This window comes from Plectropomus leopardus, chromosome 13 (genome assembly GCF_026936395.1).
Source record: "Plectropomus leopardus strain MGB_pleo_1.0 chromosome 13, ASM2693639v1, whole genome shotgun sequence".
NCBI classification, from domain to species: domain Eukaryota; kingdom Metazoa; phylum Chordata; class Actinopteri; order Perciformes; family Serranidae; genus Plectropomus; species Plectropomus leopardus.
Genome location: NC_142188.1, coordinates 4,853,601 through 4,876,358, shown reverse-complemented (window position 1 = coordinate 4,876,358; position 22,758 = coordinate 4,853,601). Strand labels below are relative to the sequence as shown.

Sequence of the window (22,758 nt, the reverse complement as noted above, 5' to 3'; positions counted from 1 at the left end):
CCAGCATAAGTGTGAAACAAGCTGCAGTTTGGTGAGGTTGCCATCATGTGCTACTCATGCATGCAGCATGTTCCAGGCTTAAGTCTATTGACAGAAATGATTTTAAATTGTTGGACATACCAAACTTTATCTGTGAGTGTTTATTGAAAATAGAGTAGAGGGGATGATTCGGCTCTACTGATTGTTAGGTGGAAAATAACTCTTCCCAGCCACAAAATAAACATGATGTCAGACTGAATAATGAATTTCAGTCCCCAGCGTTCATCTTCAATACTGATGATTTTGATTGATTGGTCCACTTTGGCACTGATGCCAACATACCGAGTGCAGTCATAGGGCTTTACATATATTGTATACATTATAAATATTCATGTACAGTTCTGTGTGCTCCAGAATAGAAATAGAAGTTTTTTCTGTTGCATTGTCTTAAATTGGCGTACTGTGTGTAAAAAAGGCAGTGAGTCTTACACTTTTCACCCAATATGGACGTGAACACCCTGAGCTCCCATAAAGCTGCTTTCATATTCTGTGTTTTGGGCTCTATCCTTTTACTGCTGCTCTGTGAATCTAGCATCCATCAAAAGAGTTTAATGTCTCTGAAGATAAAAGCTATTTGCAGGACATTGAGGTTTTGGGGGCAATTTGGTCCAGATGGGAGATTTGGCTGTTGGTCTGCATCTTTTAATACACCCACGCTGTTGAGTGTGCTAACCACCTGTGCATTGTGTAAGTGTGATGTCTGCGAAACCTGCTCATGCTTGCTTTTAATCAAAGCTGGTGCCAGATGGACAGAGTTTAGGCAGGTTGTGTTTAATGTTGTACAAATATTTCTCAGATTGACTCTACAGGCGTTTATTAATTGAAATGATTAAGGGATGATAAGTTGTAAACAGGCTTAATGAATAAAGTGTTACTATCTGTTTACCTGTGAGGGATGGAGGATCTTAAATTAGAACGGATTCATATAAAACAATTTTAAAAAAGAGCCTCCCACTCCCACAATTCAAACGTTCATTTGTGTTTGAACAGAGCCAGTCTGGTGCACTTTCAGTTTTTTCTATGTTTTTGACATCTATGAAACAGTTTGTGACAAAGCTATTTGCTGAAGTTAACCCTTTAAAAACTTGAGGAAACTGGCTTGATTTCTATCAAAAACACAGGAAGAAGTTGCAAGTAAGAATTTCTAAGAAAATTACCTAAAATTTAGCAAAAAACTTAAAAGAGAGAAAAGAAGGGTGGTAAAAAGCAGTTAATAATAATAATAATAATAGTTAGAAATATAGTTTTCTTTTCTTAAAATTATTAACTTAGAATAATCTCTCTCTCCCTCATTTTAAAAATGAATTTTCAAATAAGTTCCTTGTCAACTTTTCCTATTTTTAATTTTTATTTATTTCTTTATTTATTTTTTTCATTTTATTTTATTTTTGCAATTTCTGGAACATTGCTTGGCAAGTTGCTTCTTGCCTTTTTAGCCATGTTTTCAAAAGCTGGCTAATCCAGCTATTTTTCTAGTCAGTTAAATATAAATGTTTTAATTTTTGTCAATATGAGTGGTATTTTTATATTTTTGTTGATTATGATTATCAGTCTTCTTTATGGTTTACTGACCTGACAGATTTTAGAGATTAGTCATAACTTGTGCCTCCCTCATTATATCTTGCAGTTGAGAAAAACACCACAATTTTGGTCTTTGTTTTTGTTTTTTGGAAATTGAGCCACAGCCTCAAAAAAATGTTAACAAACTGATGTGAGCACATGACATTGGCAGGTAAGACAGCCAGCAAGTAGACTAGAAAATTGGTGGTTCCAAGTAACCAATTGTCCAAAGTGGACTCTTTGACCATGAAGTGTATCAGCATCACAGGAGAAAAATGGATCGACTTTCCATTCAGCCAGACTTTGTGTTTCTACCTTTGACTGCAACTGCTTGTTCATTAAAGTAATAGAGCTGCACCTAACACTTAGTACTTTCATTATTGATTCATCTGCCAGTTACTTTTTCGATGAATTGTTTTGTCTATAAAATGTGGCAAAATAGCTCTCTAACTTTCCAGAGTCCAAGACTTTAAATGGGTTGTTTTGTCCAGCTGACAGTCCAAAACTCAAAATTATTGAATATGTGACAGAGGTATTGTATATGTTGTAGGAAAAGCATCAGATTTTCCTCAAAACATCTCACAACATATTCATGGGATTAATCAATACAGGGGAGCACCATGCCTGTGCCAGTGTTCTCTCTTTTTTTCGATCGCTTCATTTTGGAGCTGGTCTCTTTCGAAAATGTAGTCCAAAAAAAGTTAAAGTTGTCAGTTGTGTCTCAAGCCTGGTGATTCACTTATCTTTTAAGCGTCAGTGGAGGAAACAATCTTTACTTAAGGTCCACTTACTCAACGTCTCCTCATACAACTATTTATATCTTTCAAAAGTAGCACCTCTACCAGTTAGGTTAGGTTTGGGGAAAGAATCAAATCTGGGGATCATAACGTGAAATGACATGACTAAACAAGACAAGACTTCCGTAACCAATATAACTCAGCACTGACTTTTGTTTTCACACGAGACACAAACTCTGGCTTTCTTGGTTGCAGCCTTATGATTTGCTGCTGGTTGGTGTCAGCTAGAAACACCGCCAGCAACAACGTTATATGGAGCTGGAAGTTCTCTACGGGGCGGTCAGGAGGAGGGGTGTATGCGTCCAACTAACCAAATGACTATCACGTGTTTTTTCCAAACTTTATGTAGGTGCCAGATGATTATGTTTATTATTGTTATTATACATCTTGATTTGTCACATCAGGCAATTGGGTCCTGTGGTGTTGGAAAATGGATATCATTGTCCTTAAGGAAGCCCTAATTTTTAACCTAACCACATTTGCTCAGTATATTTTGTCACTTTCTTTGCTTGCTGTTTTTTTTTACGTTTTTGGACACATTTGTACAGCCATAGAACTTGCTTTGGAATGTTTGATGCAAATTTTTTTTTATTTTTTTTTTTTTTACAATATACCCCCAAAAAACACAGTCATCAGAGTCGTCTCGCTCTGTTAGTGACAGCCAGCACATCTGGCAGGTTAATGTTACCCTGCTCAGCCTTTCGGCGGCTAACTTTTGAAAGTCTGATAGTCGCCAATACCTTATAATGTGCTTTTGTTGCCCAAACCTAACCATGTGCTCTTTTTGACATCCTGGTGTCGCTTGCGACATCCTGGAAAGTCCACAGCAGATAGAGAAGTATACCTAGACCTTAATATGACACAAAAGTGCACAAACAAAGCAATGATATGTGACGACATGGGACAAGGTCTTATTAAATGAAGCTCAATCCAAACCCTGAGCTCTAGTTTCAATCCATAAATTAGCATTTGATAACTGACCAAAAAAAATTACCTCCATCTGAAGCACCTGAAAATGCTAAAATCCCATTTGTTTTTGTCCTTTTATTTTTATTTTTACCCTCATATCCATAGCTGAAGTTCTGAGTGATGAACTAACTTGTTAAAAAGTTGAAATGTATGCTGAACTCCACACACACGCATTCATGTCGCTGTGTTTGTGTGGGTCGCGAGCAGGAAGGGTGGGCTGTTCAGACGGCACAAAGGGCCCAGCTGTGTGGGAAGTGATTGCTAAAATTGCATCATGGCAGCCTCTCCATCATTCACAGAATACATGGCTGCTTTTCCTTTCTCTCCATCCTCTGAAATAGTTCCTGAGCTGAAAGAAAAAAAAAAAAAAGCTGCAGTTGCGGATGGATGTGTCCTTATTTGAATTCTCACCTTCGCTGCCATCCTTGCTCACTCTCATCCTCTTGTCTCGTATGTGCTTTGTTCTGTAAGCTCTCTGTCATCCTGCTCGCCCTGATTTATTTTTCACCCCGTCTGCCTTGCTTTTTCTCCCCACTTACCCTCTGAGCCTGTCAATTCTCTCTCCTCCTCTATTGTACGGTGATTATGATGCTTCCTCCTAATGATGTCTTTGGATTAAAGTCTCTCTGACATGCATATAGCGTCTGCACTCTGCTGCATGGAGGGTTTCTGGCAGCACTAATGTGACTCAGAGCTAGAAAAATGCAGACTGCAGCCCTTTCAAAACCATACATTCGTACCTTAATAATCAAAATTTAACTGTCAGGCAGATCTACATGCAAAAAATCCTGTGTTCGACAGTCTCTTTAATCAGGTCTGTGCTTCTTGTCTTGGCTTCTCACGAGTTTCTGTGTTGGGGAACAGTGACATGCACACTTCAAAAAGTAATGTAGGAGACCTGTGGCACGACCTAATTAAATGCATGGTTGCAGGTTTAAAATTCTAATTTATTTATTCGAATAAAGCTTTTAACTTGCAAACATTATTTGATGAGTTTTGTTGACATAATAATGTTGATAATTACATCAGCTTAATATTGCATGCAATTTAAACTCATAATTGCATTGCTGTGATGGGATAATTGAGAATTATTACTTTTTCCCAAGGTAATATAGCCGTTTTGTTTATTTATAATTTGTGGGACATTTTTGTCGTTTGTGTTTTTGTTTTTTCCCCAAATGATTTTGATAATGTGAGTTCAAATAAGCCTACAGAACTGCTGTTTGAAATAAAATTGTCTAATCATTACTTTTGACTGAATTAAATTCTAACAAGATCAAAAACATAAGAACTCAAAAACTATAGAGGAAGATGTATTTGGAGCAATATAATATTTTAGATATTGTCAGGTTAAGAACTTGCGTACTTAATTTGTATAATTAAGTACGTAATACAAAAAAAAATCCTTTTTAATAATCACCCTGCGGTTAATTGAGCATGGTCTATTAATTTATTATTATTTATTTAGGTGCATTCAAACCACATAAAAGCTTATTATCATCAAAAAGTTAGAAATTTATCCGTTTTGAACTAACAGCTAAAAGCAGGTTCAGTGCTGCTGTGTTTAATTTATTTATTTGTTTTTATTTTATAAATGAGACATAAAAAAGTGCTAGAGATTGTTGATGAGATGTACTGCAGTCTGGAAACAGCAGGCTTTAGCCTGCGGCAGAAGATACATGGCGAATGCAAAAGTAAAGTTTCAGGAAAAGATCGTGCAAACAACACTTCGACACTCAGTTCTACCTCATTAGTGACACTAAACCTCCGGCTCACAGTAAGAATACTATTGCACAGTTCAGCACCACGGACAGCTCCCAGAGCTTTTTAAAACCACTTCAACAAGGAGACTTTAAGTGGTCAATTTTCTCTTCTGACTGAGACAAACACAAATACGTTGAGCCTGAAGGTAGTTCTGGAGTTTGAAGTCATGCTGTTAAACTCCAAATTCATCATGTTGCTTTGCATTTTCTCCACAGACTTTAAACGTTGCCCCTCTTTCACAAAGGTGTCAAGTATATTCAGGACAGAGTCAACCACAAAATGTGAATATGCAAAAATGAAATTCTTATTCTCCCTCATATATTCCTCCTTGTCAGTGAATATAATTGTTCTTCACCACTGTCCCTACTCTGTCAGTCACACAAGAAACTACACAGACAAGGTCATTTAATGTGAGAGGTACAGAGATCTTAATTAGGCCTTTGACAGTCGAGTAGCGTGCGGCAGACTTCAGCTGTCACCTAAACTCTGCTCTGGTGTCCCTGAGATTGATTGTGAATGATGGTGTAATTAATTTTTTAACCGGGTTACTCAGATGACATTTTATATAATAGTTTCTCCTCCGCTCAAAGGTATGGGACAACTTTTGACCTTTGCTTTTGTAAGAGCAAACTTTTCCCCTGCCAAAGTTTTCAAATTGAAATACTGTAGGATTTTTTTCGATACATGTTGTTTTAATGATCCTTATGTCCTCTGTTACAAAATAAATGTTGCATAATTCAAGCTATAAATGTTCTCACAGAATAAAAGATGTTTTTAGATGGAAAGTAGATCCTTTAGTTGGCGAGAGGTGGAATTAAACTGTTATATCATGTAACAAAAAATTAACAAACCAGATAGTCAGGTTTTGTGTTTTTGATGAGTCTTTTCTGAGACATGCTTAGGAGGAGTGTCCTTAAAGGTATTTTTGTAAGATTCATGGGGATTTAGTTGTATACAGCAATGAGGACTGCAGATTAGAACCGCTGAAACTTCCCTCAGTGTTCATCATTCAGGAGGTTGTTACCAGGAGCATGCTACTGTGTGCTTACCTTTGTCTGTGATAACTTAGGATCCAAACATTCAGGAACTTTTTACTAAGAACTGAATTATCAGCTGAGGTCTTCCTCATCAAAACAAATGGACCCAGTGATTAACGTGGCAAAAAAACAATATAAAGCTGTTTCACATTACAAATCAGTGTTTTTCTGATTTTTCTTTTTACAGATGGGCTTCTACCTGCAAGGACGCGACTGTCCCTATCTAGAGCCAGAACATGGAGATCTCCATAAACGACGACCCACTCCCAGTGTCGATATAAAGGTCTCATTGTAAGGTAGGACTGGGCAATAAAACGATAACGATATCAATCACGATATAACTTTTTCTTGATTGAAATATGACATGTAGTCGATGGAATGTCGATAGAGCGCATTTCAGCCATGTTTTGACAGACATCACGAACAGCCAATGAGAACAAGAATAGCACTGCAGAAAACCATATGCAGTGAAGGACTCTGACTGTAGAACAGCTGAGTGTTTGACAGCCACAGCATGTCATCATCGTGGATCAAACAGCTGAATGTCCGACAGCAGCGCAGTGAGACAGACAGACTAAGCACAGCTTCCCCCCTCTTAGCACCAAAATAACTAAAAGATGCAAAATAACAACAACAAAGAATTAAAACCACCATAAAATCAGTTTGTCATGCTCCTTTTGCATATCTGTGCCCAGGTGCCTTTTGTTTTATAATCCGTCCATGCTCACAAGAAATTAAAATGTTACATGATGCAGTGTATAATCAAAAAAGAGAATACACAGGTCTTGTATTTTTGATGGAAGTCCTTTCTGAGGTGCTCAGGAGAAGTATCCTTATTTAATAGATAGCAAAGGTTTTTGTGAGATTGTCACAGTGGGCAGGATGTTCTGACCTCTCTCATTCTTGGGAAAGTAAGCTGCTTACTTGCATGTTGTGGACTTGTTAGAAAGATCTGGAAGAGTTGGACTTATGCAGTTCACGATTAAGATGGATTTGAAAGTTTCTGCATCCTGAAGGGGCTCTGCTGTTTAATTTAATGTTGCTGTTGTGGCAGGAAATTGAGCTGCAGAGACCGGAACCGGCACACACTGATGCAAATTTAATGCAGGTGTGGTTGTAAATTAGTCTCAGAACACTCAATTATGTTTAATTTCATTACACAATGTGCTTTTGGGGTAGATAGCTATATTTCATAATTACACTGTATATCATTAACACATTTATTTATTCATTTACATTAAGGTTATACATTTACTGACACTTTTTTTAAGTCTCTCTTCAGTGATTCATCATGTACTATTTTGATTGGATCGGTGCTTTTCAAAGGTGTGATATGAGTGATGTGATTGGCAGAGAAGTTAATGATTACCACATGCTATTTATGTTTCACTTCACCTAACTTTTTTTCTCATACATCAACTGAACATATTGAAAATAGCAAGTGTCAGACCTTGCAAATAGTTCACTTCATTGCTTCGGTGACGAATTTAGCCAATAACAAAATGTTCATGGAGGTTTGTGCGAGGTTTTGACCTCTATTAAAAATAGAAAAATGTATGCATTTGACGGTAGAACTTGTAATGTCAGTGTCAAATAATGCATCTGCTATTTGACCTCTACCTCACTGAACTGTTCCAATATCAAACTAAAACCTGTGTTGACTCATAATGTTCCTGGGATTCACTTTTCTAAAATCCCAGAGATGTGATACAAACAGGTAGCCGCGGACATGGAGCATTAATGAAAGTTGTCTCCGGGCCGTCCTTTAGGAGCGAACAACAGAGGCAGCATCTATTATTTACAGAACACAGCAGCTTGGTGTCCCTCCCATCTCTCTGTCTGAATACTGAAGAAATGCAAAGGGCAGGTGGTTGAACATTTTCCACCAAAGGCTAAGAAAATAAGGAACCACCAAAAAACCAAGAGAACACAAAGATCTGGAGAAGTTAAAAAATATATTGTGTAATAGTTAATATAATTTGAAACCTTTTCATGAGATTTTCTTGGATAATTGCAGGAAAATGTGTGATTATTATTGTGAGTTTTCAAATTCAGAAACTATTTGCTTGTTGAAAATTAAACTTTACTTTGAGAAAATCTGCAAAATGTGATTTAGGGCCCCCTTTATGCACAAAAATAGATGTGTTTGTTTCAAAGTTGTCACCACCCTTATACTATCTGACCTCTCCTTAAACATCCTTGCCTGGAAGGAAATAAAACTTAACACTAATGGATAGACTTGAAATACTGGTAATACAAGATTTAGTACTTTATAAAAAGAGAGAGATGACTGGTTGTTAAAGCCCTGACGAAGACCGATAGCTGTTGCAACATTTTTGATTTTTAATGATTTAGCCATCATAATAAAGGATATTTAATTTAATTCCTCCTGATTTAAGTGCCTGGATTTAGTGATTTATGTTCTTTGCTGAATACAAAAAATAATATTATTCCATATGTTTTGTTATTGTCAAAATATCCAACAAAAACACCATTTCCAGCACCAATATCCAGGTCTCAATAATCTCCAACATTCCTTCCCTGTCTTTGGCACTCAGCCTCAAGCCCAACAGTTTCTATTGAAAACGTAAATCTTCACAAACACCTCACATAAGCTGTAAAAATAAGAAATGGGACTGGGCTATAGTCTCATTTTTCAAAAAAAGGTTCAGTAATTTCATGCGACAGCTGGGCGCTGTAGTTTTTGGCCAGTGTTACTCAAACAGGGAGAAATAGTGAATCTGTTAGGGACAGATTAATCCACATTTGGTGCTCTAGTGAGTATTGGGGCAGCAGGACAGTGTTTGTGGGATTGAGTCAAAGTAAACTACAGTGCTTGTATTCATGGTGATGAAGGGACATGTCAGCCACTGCAACAGTGTGGTTCATTGTTGTGTTTTTAATGGTTTTTGGACACAATGGACAGAGGAAGATGATACAACAAGCTTTGATAAAAGACTTGAGCCATCAGCTTATTGTTGGTTTTTAGTCCTTTCATGGATTTTCTTTAACAAGAAAAAACTCACTTATTACGTCACTTATTTTTCAGCAAATTAGTGTTGTAACAGGTGCAGCAGAGGACATGTTGAACTTGTGTGTCCTCACACTGGTATGTTGGGTGACATGGGATCCCAAAGCAATGCTGCTAAAACATTTATGTGACAGAGACAGAACAGACCCTGAGATGTAATGATTGAGCCGTGTTGTGATCATGCCATAGCCGCGTTGGTTCTGTGTTATCTTTGCTACTGTCACATTGTGTTGCATCTGCCTCTTTATGTGGCATGTACACTCAAACACACACACATGCACACACACACGCACACACACAGACAGACTTGACGATAGCACTTTTCTCGTGCTGTAATTATGAGGATATTTGCATAAAGCAGACTCATTCATTCCCTAAAACCCTGAAGTCAAATCTTAATAATTATTCTCGTTGACCCAGTATATCTCCTTCTCTTTCTCTCTCTCTCTCTCACACCCACACACACACACGCATGCACATGCACACATTACCACAGCCTGCACACTCGTCTGCAACAACAAAGACTTTGCTATTTTTGGTCATAATTAATTCATGAAGGATGCTGTGTTTTACGTCTCTTAGCGATGGCCGCTGGTCATGTGACTTGACAGCTCAGGCAGAAAGTGTTGGGTGCAAAGACGCTGGACAGCTGGCCACTCTGCAGGGTGTGTGTGTGCATGCATTTATAGCATTCATGCATTTGTGTGCAACTCCTTTGGTCTGTTTTTTATGCAGGAATTTCAGTATATCCACATTTGCATTTATGCATTTGTGTGTGCGTGTGTGTTTCAAAGAGGTGAGCCACTGGGGAGGTAAATAAGCTCAGCCAACACATGGTTCACTTGATTACATAAGAGCAGAGAGTGATGTTGCAAGAGAAGGAGGTGGGGGGGTGATTGGGAGGGGAGGGAGGAGGACAGAAGAAGGGGGAGGAGAAAACATGGAGGATGCTGGAGGATAAACACTGTAAATAAATAAATAATGTAATTTAAGGGCTGCAATGCCCCAAAAAAGCTGTAAGGTTCATCAGCATACTGCTGCAATGTGTTTATTCTACACTCTGGAGGTCTGTGATGTTTTACACTCAAAGATATCACTGGGAGCAGAGAGGATCTTTCCGGAGAAAGATACCTCTCTCCAGAAGGATTTAGGACAAACTAACTCATTCCAACTTTAATAAAAGTTTTATATTGTGGCACTAAAAAACCAAGCTGTTAAAAATGGTGGTGATATCTTTTTGCCTCTCAAAAAACAATCAGAAAAAATTTAATGGAGCCCAAGAAGGTGCAAACTATATTTTAGATGGGAGGAAAGGAAAACTTTGAGATGATTTACGAAAAACCTTTTCTCAAAAGAACTTTTCTTGTGTCTCACTGGCAGCAACAACAATACAACTTTTGGCCTGCAGCCTTTACAACAAATATATCGTCAAAAATGAAATGACTAGAAAATTAATCTTTGTTTCCCCTAAATATATAATAAGAATATAATAATATAATCTAAGGGATAGCATGTTTATGTGAGCACTCATGTTACATACAAATTGCTAACTTTGAAAAGAAAAAAAAGCATATAGAAATTTAATTTTAACAGTTATGCTTCACAGAGGATGAACCCTTTTGATATGAATGACCCCATAATCTGAGGACAAACTTTTCAAGTTACGCTCCACTGGTGAGACCCAAAGAAAAGAAAAAAAATATTTGTGTGTTGTTTATAACACATTTAGGAAAACAGGGCTTAAGACGTATTTCATTCTAAAAAACACTTTTTTCTTAGATATTATTACTCTCCAAAAGCAATTCGAATGACCATCAATTTGAATGACCAGCTTTGATTCCAAACAGCATCATAACACTCTCTAAAAAATGTTATTTTCACTTTGGCGCAAACAACTCAAAAAAAGTGTCTTGTACATTTGAATATCAGAGGGAAAGTCCCTTATTCAGATTTGTTATTTTCCGCAGCCCCTTAAATTAGAATCAGGAGGCTCTGAAATGGTAATTCAATACGCGTACCACGCTACCGCAGACTTTGACACTAAGTAGAGCGTCCTCTTAGTTATGTAACATCTGTCTGTCTGTCTGTCAGTCATTAAAATAACAAAATATTAAAGAGTGAAGGAATTAAGAGGGCAGTGAGGGGAGGCATGGTCACCGAAAGTGAAGAGATTTTATCTGAATTAATGTATTTTAAGAGTTTTTAATTATCTGTTTTCATTTGTTACTCTGGGGAAGATTCACTCAGCACGGTGCTTTTTTTTTTGGCACATTCATGCAGTTTATTCACAGCTGCTGAGTATAACCAGTCTGAGGTGCCTGTTACTGTCGTTTATTGAAATCTAGCTTGTAAGAAATGACATGTGTTCTACACAAATTCATTTTTGGGAGGGCGATCAGCATCTTTGTTCAAAGTTACATCGATGGTAGTTTTCTATTTCCTCAGCCAGATGTAGAGATTCAAAGCACAGCCTGGTGCTGTTGGCCTCTGACATGAATTATGATGAACAGCAGGACGTCTGAATCGTTTAACCCCAAGAGGGAAATAACAACTTTTGTCAGTTTCCTTTTAAAATCAATAAAAGCTAAATTTTCAAGGACATTCTTGGAGAGGAATTTCAAAAGCGGATTTCAATTCCTGGTGTAAGGTTTACATAATACGACCCCAAACTTCACATAGAAACATCCTTTTTATTTAATCCTCTCTCAGATCTGACAACGCTTTCAACTTAGGTATGTGACCAACAGGGAAAAAGTAATTAATGTGGCAGCGGAGGCCTTAAGTTGTGCCAGCAACTGCAACTGCTGTTTAAATGTGTACCGAGAAAAATCAAAGCTCTTGATGAAAAATGGTTTTCTTTTCTCTTTATCGCTGTGACCCTGCCCTTGAACAAAGTGCTTACAGGCGAAATCATCCCTCTGATCCTTTTCACACCGGCAAGTTTAAATAGATTCAAGGAGATGCTCTGTCTGCTATGTTTTTAAATGTATTTTTTCATGTACCCTACATTTCCCAGAATGTCCTTTGACAACCTCTAAAGGAAGAGCATGAACCTGTTGCATTCAGCTTTGGCTTTTTGTATAGGTGGTAACAGTAATAGCAAATGACAGCATGTTAAAACCAAAATTCTTACATAATGTTAAGTGTTAAACCCAGAACACAGAAATATATGCAGCCAAAATGAAGCACAAAGTATATCTATTCAGGATGCAGAGTGTATGTTTTCTTGGGACCATTTGATTTTATTCCCTCAGGTGAGTATTTTCTTTTATTTCCAATTTTCTTTTGATTCCAGGAGAAATAACCTATTTTATAGATGCCACTTAATGTTGAAAAAAATTAAACGAGTAGTGGGAAATAAATAAAGTCACATATAAAAGGAGTTTAATGACACATTTTATATGTTAATGCTAAAGCCAAGAGCACATAAGAGAACATTCAATGAAGACAGAGTGGAGTCAATAAAGATGAGGCATAACAGCAGCTCAGTTAAATTATCCTGAGCTTTATTGTGTAGAGTAAAAGTATTAAGTATAAATTACAGTATAAGGCTGTACCTGACTCAAAGAAATTCGATTTGGCTGTTCAGAACAAATACATTTCCATATAGAGTTTGAAAGTTTGAAATGGATCCAGTGGGACATTCAAGGTGACAGTGATGTTTCATTTTTAAAGTAAACAAGCCAAGTTTGCCCTCCAAGGTAATGCTCGCTGACTATGGTAACGACAGATTGTAAAAATGCAACATTTTTGTCCGACACTAGATATCACACAAAAGCCAGAGACTGTATCATATTACCTTGCTTTGAACTGTTACCCTTTTGACTGCGCAGCTGTGTTTGTCTCATGCCCTTTTTACACAGAGATCGCACCACAGGGCCACCATGAAGTCCCTTCTTTATGCCGCCTTTGCATTTTTACGCAGAACTAAATGACGGCGGCATCATGCTGCTCAAGTGTGTAATTTTAGAAAGCATCTGGGCGTTGCAGATTGGAAGAGGAGGGACGGGCATTATAAGCTGCCTCTAGTGTGACGTATAACATACACGTCAGCAGGACTTTCCTAACAATAAGAACGGCAAAACATGGCAATAACAATCACTTACTATCCCCGTTACATGGCTGCTGATCTCGTCCTCTGCTCAGCTCTTCTTCTTTAGCCAACTGCTAACAGCTGCTTTTTAAATCTATCTCCATGTGCACACCGACTGGAAAAAAAACAAAAATCAAACAAAACAAAATAACAGCTGTGTACCTTGAACAATCTCAATCAATCTTGCTGTCTTTTACATTCATGCAAAAAAAAAAAAAAAAATCAAAAAGGTCAATGTATTACACATGGCCGTAATGTCCACGGGTATTATGTGTAATCAGTTGACAGCAGATGGTCAATGGCAGCCAGTGATGCAGAAACAAGGCTTGGATGCATGCGAGGTATTGGCATTAATGATGGAAAAAAAACCAGATCAAAAAGGTGAGAGGTGTGGAGCCACTCCAGCCTCCGCTAAAGAGAAAACACAAACACAAATGGCAGTTTTCTCAGCAAGAAACCACAACAGAAGAAAAGGCAGCATTGGTCATTTGTTTACACATTAAAATCAACCTGTTTATGTTTGCCTGACAAGTGACCTCTTGTGGTCAGCTGAATTATAACTGGCACAATTTGGGAAGTAATATGGTGAGATCAGATGCATGATTTGTCCCAAATCTTAATCAATTTTCTTAACCAAAAAACCGACGCAAAAGAAAACACTCGCAAGAGCCAGTTTGGAAACTGTCCCATGGGTACTTTGGAAAGGAATTTGTAAACAAGTTTTCATTTTGTTCAGTTTTAAAGACTTCAAAAAAGTTGTGTGGTGAAAAAGAAATCTCTTTTTCATGAAGAGGTGATGGAGTGTGAGGAATGTGATGTTCTAACCTGTACTTGTCTGGAAAATTGATTTTATGTGAGTAATTTTCTTTTCTCAAGGACATGACGGCAATAAAAAATGACAAAGTGACACATCCCATAATGACAGCTGTCTTGTTAGCATATTGGCATTTCCTGCGACGCTCCTGTGGGATAATGACGAAGAGGACTTTGTCTCCATTGGGGAAGTTTTTCAGCTCCTTTTTGAGATAAAGTAGGGTCATCTTGTAGGCAGCAAGGTCGCCTAAAAGGTTTATATGTTATTAACAGTTTTTCTGTTATTTGTCTTGGAGGAAACGTAATTGCTCCTAGTCCAGAAAGTGCCACGTTCTTGTCCCACACAGTGGTCGTAGGGGTCTGGCACAAAGTGCAGTTTAGTATTGGGGTCTGTATCTCTCATGTTGCGTTTCGGACACTAAAACACTGTAGTTAACCCTTTTGAAACCTTCAAAAAAACCCGAAGAATCCTCACTTTTCTTGTGCTACTTTCAGACGCCTTTCACAAGTATTTTAAACCTTTGAATGCTGAGCAAACATGGAAAAAAGACAATGAGCAGCTTGGTAAGAACATTCCACAAATTGTTTAGATGTGTAGATTTAGAAACAAATTGCTTAGATTAGTAGATTAAGAAAAAAAAAAATAAAAGCAAGAGCAAATGTCTAGGTCATTTACTTGTTTTGTTTCTTTGTGGGTTTTTTTTTTTTACTTTCCCTTTGAAAAAAAAAACAGAAATGTTTTAACAAATTTTCATGCAATTTTCTTGTACTTTTTACAAATTGAATGCAAATTTTTGTGTTATTTCTTCTTTCATTGCTCATTGCCTTTTTCCCATGTTTTGAAAGAAATCATGTCAATTTACTCAGGTTTCAGATTGATAAACACACACTGTTTTGCGTCACTGTTAACTTTTTTTAAACGTTCTTCTAAGACCACCAGATTTATCCGGCCTTGAAGTTGTAATCCTTGAGATTTCAGTCATGGTTTATTTGGCAACAAGACGTGCGGTTACCGTGGTTACAGCATGTGTGGTGTATTATCACAGGTCCAGGCAGCAAACGCACACTCTGTGAGAGAGAGCAACCAGACAAACTCATGTCGTTTTAATTAAGAAGTCGGTCATGAATAACAGAAAGTGCAACCTGATTTCCTGCTGCACACAGCGCGAGTCATTCCCACACAGCAGCAGGACACGGTGAAGTTTGTTACCTTACTGAGGATTCGGAGGTGTGCAGCCGGTCGCCTGCAGCTCCTCATCTAACAGTTCGCTGTGGCTGCTCTTTCTTGTTCAATTACTCTCTGCAGTATTTAAACCTGATCCCATTTCAGAAAATGATAAAAATGACCGGTGTGCTGTTTTGTATTTTTGATGAATGAACGTTGTCAGTGCTAACAGCGGGGACAAAAACATTGCATATTTTGTGGCTGTTTTACAATAAAAGCCACCACCAGTAATGATGTCCTATTGCATGGAACCCAAGATTAGGCCAATATTTAAGAAGGTCCGGTGTCGCAAGTAGCTATCTGGGTCAATACTCTCTATTCTGTTTGTCAGTCATTTCACCAAATTTGGATAAAATTGGCTATATTCTAAAAGAGCCAACCAAGAGCTACATTTTCGTTATAAGTTAGCCACTGCATTTCATGATTGCATTTTGGCCAATGCATTCTTTGCACAGACCTGGCCCCCAAAACATGACTAGTCAGTACAATCAGAAAACAGAACACCTGTGATACCAAAATATTATCCAAAAATTGTATCCCATTGTTGTCAGACTGCATACAATATGCAGATATCTATTTATCCGTATTTATTTGCCTATAACTTTATAAGCCGATATGTCTGTCAGAGAGCGAGCAGTGAGGCTGACTGTAATGAGATAAAATCGCAAACATCCCATCACAGCAAAGGCCGACTCTGCCACTAACAATAACAACTGCTTTATAGAGAGCTACTGAATATATTTATTGTGGATGGCTATTTCAGAAAAATGACTGTTGATTATGATTAGTATCAAAGATGGGGTTTTAGCTCATAAAAATGTTATACATTTTAAATTTAATCAAGTTTTATTAGTTACCTAAACATAAACATAAACAAATGTTTATGATGTGTAACATTTAGTGGTATTTAGTGGTGATGATTGCAGATTGCAACCAGCTGAATCTTCTTCCAGTTAGTGTTTATTGTATAACAGGTTTTTAGTGGGAGACATCTTGTCTTTAGAGGTCTCTCTTTCTCTCTCCAAAACAAATGAACAAGGTGATAAAAAACAGTAAAAACACAGAATAACGCATTTTTACATTAAAAAAATAATCATTGTTTTTCTGACGCTCTCATACAGAGGAGCTGTGGGTTAAGGTGGGAAATGCGATAACACAAATGGTCCTATCTGGAGCCTGTGTTTTGGGGGTTTCTTTTGTCCATTCTGGGCTACTGTAAAAACATGGTGGTGCAATTATCAATTTCAGGAGCGAAGTCCCACTCAATTTGCTTCTAAAAACAGTTTATTATAAGTTAAAACATATTGCATCTTATTTTCAGGTGATTATTCACTAAAGAAAACAAACTTATTGTATTCAATTTCTGCCAACATATCCCCCTTAATCCTGCACACTCAACCTTTTAATCACAACTTCATTTTAGTGGAACTAAGTTTCTTTCTTTGATTTTTGTTCTTTCACAACACATCTACTTCTCAGCAGCTAACTTACCTCTTTCTTCTGTGTATTTGGTCGGGATTTGCAAATTAATTTTATTATACGTGACAGTCTGTGGGTGAAGTTTTGCATCACATTTTGAAATGAAGCACTGATGTGCACTAACAGCATGAAATAAATACCAGTTTAGTGCTAATATGTAATTGTGTAGTATTAAGTAATGCTAATGGCATCCAGGGGAGTCTTTTGTATGCAGCGTGGAGAAGTAAACAGAGCCTGGATGCACACGGAGAACCACTGCAGTTTTGTATATTTCCTGTTTTGTTTTGTTTGATTTGATCTGATGAATTGCAAACAAACTCATGCTGTGACACATCTATCATAGATGAGCAATGCGGATGAGCACGTTTCATAACACATTGAAGAAAAGAAAAGCCGATCTATTTCTCACAGAGAGACAGAGAGAGAAAGTGTAAGAGTATATATGTTTACTCTGTAGACTGCTTATTGTGAGAAAGCTGAAATGTAAGAAAGGGGAAGAAGCAAAGATGGACCTGGATAAAAAAAGAGGAGGAGGGACGTGGCTTGGTCTCGTTTCAAAAATGACTTTTTTGGTTGAGCTTTTGCTCTCTGGAAATAGGATTCTCTTCAAAGGCAAGACGAGTTCAGGGAGATATATTTGGGCAAAGAATCCAAAGCGTACAATCACACGCCTGAGCAAATCATACAGTTTATTGTATGTAAAAGTATGTGGACACTAGATCCATTCACCCTGAACATATCATCCCAAAACTCTATCTAGTTTCAAGCTTTTCATTAGAATTTGGAAGCTGGCTGCAGAGATTTGCTTCCACTGGGACACAAGAGCATTAGTGATTTTGGGTGATAATGTCTGCCTCACAGTGCACACACTTTGGTCATATATTTAGTCAAAGAATCCAGAATGATACACTCAATGACAGTTTTGCTCCAATCTGCATCTCATCAGCCCTATGATAATTTGGTCTGATGTGCTCAGATGTCTTAGTGCGAGAGAGATTCATATTTTGAACATTGCCACTAATGAGTATCTAAGAGCTGCACAAAAGAAAACATGAGCCGATGGTCATTAAAAGCTCCCCCTCCTCCTCATGAGTCTCGTAGCGGACTCCTCCATCCTGCAGAGAGGCAGGTAATCACACATGATTTGTTTGGAGGTATTTGAGGGTCTGTTCATATGGAAATGAGGATTTTAGAAAAGGAAGGTGAGACAATTACAGCCACAGCGATGCTTGGGAAGTTGTTTATGACCATGTTGAAATGTAGGTTAGAGCTGAGGTTCTCAGCCAGAAGGTCAGAGTGAGATGATTTACACTCTAAGTTGATTTATCAAACACAAAAGGGCATCTTGCGCAGTTTAACCCTTTGAAAACTTGGGCTGGATTTCTTTCAAAAACATGGAATGAAGGATTCGTAAATCCTAACAAGAAATGGCCGAAAATTTGGCAAGAAATTAAAAAGTTCCAAGAAAATTACCTGAAAATAAGAAAAAAGAAAAATAAATAAATATAATAATAAATAAACATATAACATATAATATCTTTGCTTGAGAAGAAGACACCTACTGTACCTGTAGACTTTCACAAAGTTTATTCCACTGTCTTCTTTCTGCAAACACATATCAGTCTTCCTTTCTTTGGTGTCTACATCATTAAATCAGCATTTCAGACTGAGTGTTTCTATTTATTAAAATTTTGACTGAACAAATCAAGTAAAGCTCCTTATTAATGGATCACTTCATCATTCAATATCAGCCCAAACTCACCAACGGAGAGGAACGCCTTCAACTTAATTCTGCAGTGTCGCATGAAGAGGGAGAGAGGAAAAAAAACATGAAAGGATTTTGCCTTTTAATTGGAAATTTGGGGTTATGAAGTACTTTGAAGATCCCTGCTGCCTCCTAAGCAGTTTCTGGGGTGTAATATTCCTCCCAGTCCTGACCAAAAGGATATTTATTTAGGGATCGTCTGCATGTCAAACTCTAATACTCTTTCAGGCTTCCACTCCCCTCCGCTGCTAAAAAAGCCTTCCAGAGGCAAAGGCCAGACGCTGCTTTTAGTGGATTTAAGATTGGTTTTTTAAAATATATTTTGGACTATTGAATTATTTTCCTAAAGTGGCAGTGAGAGCACACCCAACACTACAATCGTTTTCGTCCCGCCTACATTGTGATAGAGTACAATTTATCTGAATGACGACTCTTTCCTCAGGCCCTCTGTTTTCATTTTTTTTATTCCAGCAGTTAATTGGATTAGCCCGACTGAAACCACTTTATCATTCCTTTAACAGAGTCCTCTGTGCTCAGCATAACGCCAAATACAGCCACGGCTGCTGCATGTGATGAGGAAGAGGTGAACAGGATGTAGAACTGAGTCATGGATGAAAAGAATTACACAGAAAGGAAAACACCAATTTTACAGCGGCTTGTGAGTGTGTGGAAAGAGATCAAATATGGCGATAGCTGAAAAAAATGGCAAACTAGTGTATAAAAGAAAAACAGACAGATGGATTTCAAATAAAAAAGACTGTATGTGAGCATTGAGGCTTGTGAATGAGACAGAAAATGAAGGAATCGAAGCAGGGAGAAAAAGAGGTCGAATGTGTGAAAAAATAAGACGCACACAGAGCAGGACAATAATCGGATATTGTGAATGGAAAAGAGGACGAGACGCAGAGTCAGAGGTCTGGTTTACAAGAGTGAAAGAGAGCCATGCAAGGAGATAATGACTGATACAGCTTGAGGATGAAAATGGAAAGAAAATCGAGAAATATGCAATAAAAGAAAGCAAACACTGACAGCAGCAGAGAGAAAGATGAAGGTCAATTAAAGAAAGAAATGAGAAACTGGAGCAAGAGTTTGCCAAAGCAAATTAGTAAATAACAGGAAGATTCACAAAGAGAGATGAAATTTGAGGACAGAAGAAGACATTTGGATGAATGATGATGAATGGCGAGAACAAAGAAAAAGGCAGAGGGGGAATGGGACCGAGCTTGAAAAGTAAAACCGTGTGAGGAAAGATGATGAGAGGCAAACTGCATGCAGCAGCTTCAGATGACTGCAGGTTTATTTTGGGGGCTGAATTTACAGACGCGTTCAATTCTGCTTTCACACAAACATCTATTGAATCTAAAACTGTTTTCTGGGAGAAAAACATATAATGGGCAGTATGGAGAAAACCAAATGCACAACATTTTTGACCAAATACCTCAATATCCATATTGCAATGATATTGTTTGTTAGGCTGGTGCTTTCTCAAAACATTTACACAATGAGATAGTGTATGTCCCCACACTGACACACATACGTCTGAACATATATCCACATATCCTGTTCACATGAACGCGATATCTGAAGATGCCTTCAGGAAATTTCTTCAAATTTGGCACAGATGTCCACCTCAGTTAATCAATGAACTTATTACAATTTGGTAATTGGTTTGGTTGATAAAGGTCTTTCTTGCAGATGCAACATCGAACACCTTGGGGGAATTCCTTTAACTTCTGGCATAAACATCAGTTAGAGTCAAAAATGAACTGCTTAGAATTTGGTGTTCAAAAGTCAAGGTCGCTGTTACCTTGTATCTGTCGTAGGATGGAAGTTTCCTTTAATTTGGCACGAACATCCACATGGACTTAAGAATTAACTGATCACATTTCGCTGGTCAACGGCTTTGGTCACTGTGACCTCACAAAACATGTTTGTGGCCATAAGTCAAAAATCCATACGCTAATTCTGACAAATTTCACATAAAAGCATTAAGAGTCAAGGTCAACTTTACTGTGACATCACAATCTTCTGCAAAAATATTTTTCTGGAAATTATACAGCGCCATTACTCAGACAGTGAGATTCTGAATTGGTGACTCAATTTTAGATGTTCACCTTGAAACTTTGCTGATTGTATTGATCTCCTGTGCCGCGGGGAGGAAGAAGTGTGTTCATGTTTTAATAGACATGGATGTAAACTGAAAGTGCAACTTGAGTGGTTAATGACGGCATACAACCACAAGGCGGTAATTCTTGATGATAATTGTCAAAGTTTTGTAGATAAAATGACTAAGTAAAAGCAAACAATAAATAAGCTGTCACCGACTCGTAAATTTAGAGACTTACATCACTTTTACTGTAATGTAACTTACAAAATTGGGAACAATATTACAATATCCAAAATCGAAATTAATATCTAGTCATATAAAAATCTTCACAAATGCATTAAGTTCAGTTCAAAGCTTTTATTGCCCCTAAAGGGTAAATTTGATCTGAGGTTGGTGGTACAAAACATTTTAAATACACAATAAACAGGCACATAGGACATCATAGCAGCACACAACCAAACTTGATTAAAAGCAGTCTATCAACAGCAAAAGTAAAAGAAAAAGTATCAGTGAAAGTCACCTAAAAGTGGCAATAAAAGGAGTCAACCATTAAATAAAGTCATTAAAATACAGAAATATCAATAAAAAGAGTGATCATAGTAATTTCCAATCATTAAAAGTCTTAAGTGCACTTAAGAATTGTGCATGTTAATGACGTTGATTGCACAAAAAGAAATAAAAGTAACTGAACAAAGATAATGCAAGAGAAGAAAAGTCCAGTGGTTATGATACTGAATATGTATCGGAGTATAATCTACTGTGTGGATTTTGTTTATTCTTTTCATGTCATGATATCAATACAATACAATATAGGCTGGTTGATCTTAGAACACAAAGACAGATATTGACTCTGATTCTTAAGCACTTTAAAAACTCAGATGGAGATTTAAAAAGTGCCTTTCAATGCATCAAAAGTTAAACTCATGTATTATGCTTCTGCATGTACTATGGATTTAATGGAGAGTGGGCATATTGTATTTCACGCTGTATGTAAAGTGGGAGAGTATGAAAATTCATAAGCTTTCATTATTCACAATCTCTTACACAATAGAGCACGTTTCCATCCTCGCACTTTACTTTGAATGATGTCTCTTGAGATATGCAGCAATAGACATGATAAAAGCTTTCATGTGGGGGCGCCTGTAATGGCGACATGTCAAGCACGTTGGCTGGAAGTAGTGTTCAGGAGGTGAAAGAGGATATTAGAAATGCTTAAGTGGCTTTGGATGTGTTCGTTGTCTTCAAATGGGTTTCTAGCATCAGCCCCTTAAACTGCATTCATTGATTTCTTTCACAGGCCATTTGGGGACAGAGGAGCAGTCTAGCAAACACCTGTGACACGTCATTACTTTTTAAAGTCGTTATGGCATTTGTGTAGGTAAACAACGCCGTATCTACACATCCAGCAGACACAAAACAACATTAGCATTAATCTGGAGTCGTGTTTGTGTCCACCTGATGGATGTAAGTCCGATATTCACTCTCCTTTTAGCTCCTATCTGGCTCTTTAGCTGCCTCATGTTCCACTTTCATAACCTTGCTGTCTGGTGCAGGACATGTACACGTAATGTACAGCGACTTTATCAGAGCTTGTTTGCTGAAAACAGCAGCGTACTGCTGCTGGAGGTAATTTAATCCATTATTAATATAAATTTGCCAATATTTAGAGGAACAGTCAGGCTTTTTTGGAAAATAAGCTTGTTTTTCTTCTGAAATTAGGAAATCCCAGGTCCGTTGGCTCATTTCAGCTCTTAAATTGGACGATTACGACAAAAATATATTCTCATACAGTGGTTTGCATGATATTAAACAAATTAGCACCTCATTGATAACTTTAAGTGCTTAACATAACCTTACATACATAAAGTTATGTAGATTAGATTTAGGCAAGTAAAGTTACGTAGGTTAGTTTTAGGAAAAGAAAAAGAAAAATTGTGGTGACGTACCTTATGATTACGAAATTCACATGGTTTTTACAACCAGTAGGAGCAATTCATAAAATAGCACCCAAGCACAAAACTAGCATGCAATGACCATGGAGGACTGATAAAACAAAAGCATTTCTATTAAAAGTCTCAT

General features: G+C 37.5%; 1 long non-coding RNA gene across 1 annotated transcript in view; it reads left to right on the top strand.

The window, feature by feature from the left end:
* LOC148187632 (uncharacterized) overlaps positions 1-22,758 on the top strand; it is a 73,492-nt gene that overhangs the window by 42,789 nt on the left and 7,945 nt on the right. Inside the window, exon 3 of the long non-coding RNA XR_015778452.1 lies at positions 6,354-6,462. This is a non-coding gene — a long non-coding RNA (uncharacterized LOC148187632). The remainder of the gene's footprint in view (positions 1-6,353; positions 6,463-22,758) is intronic.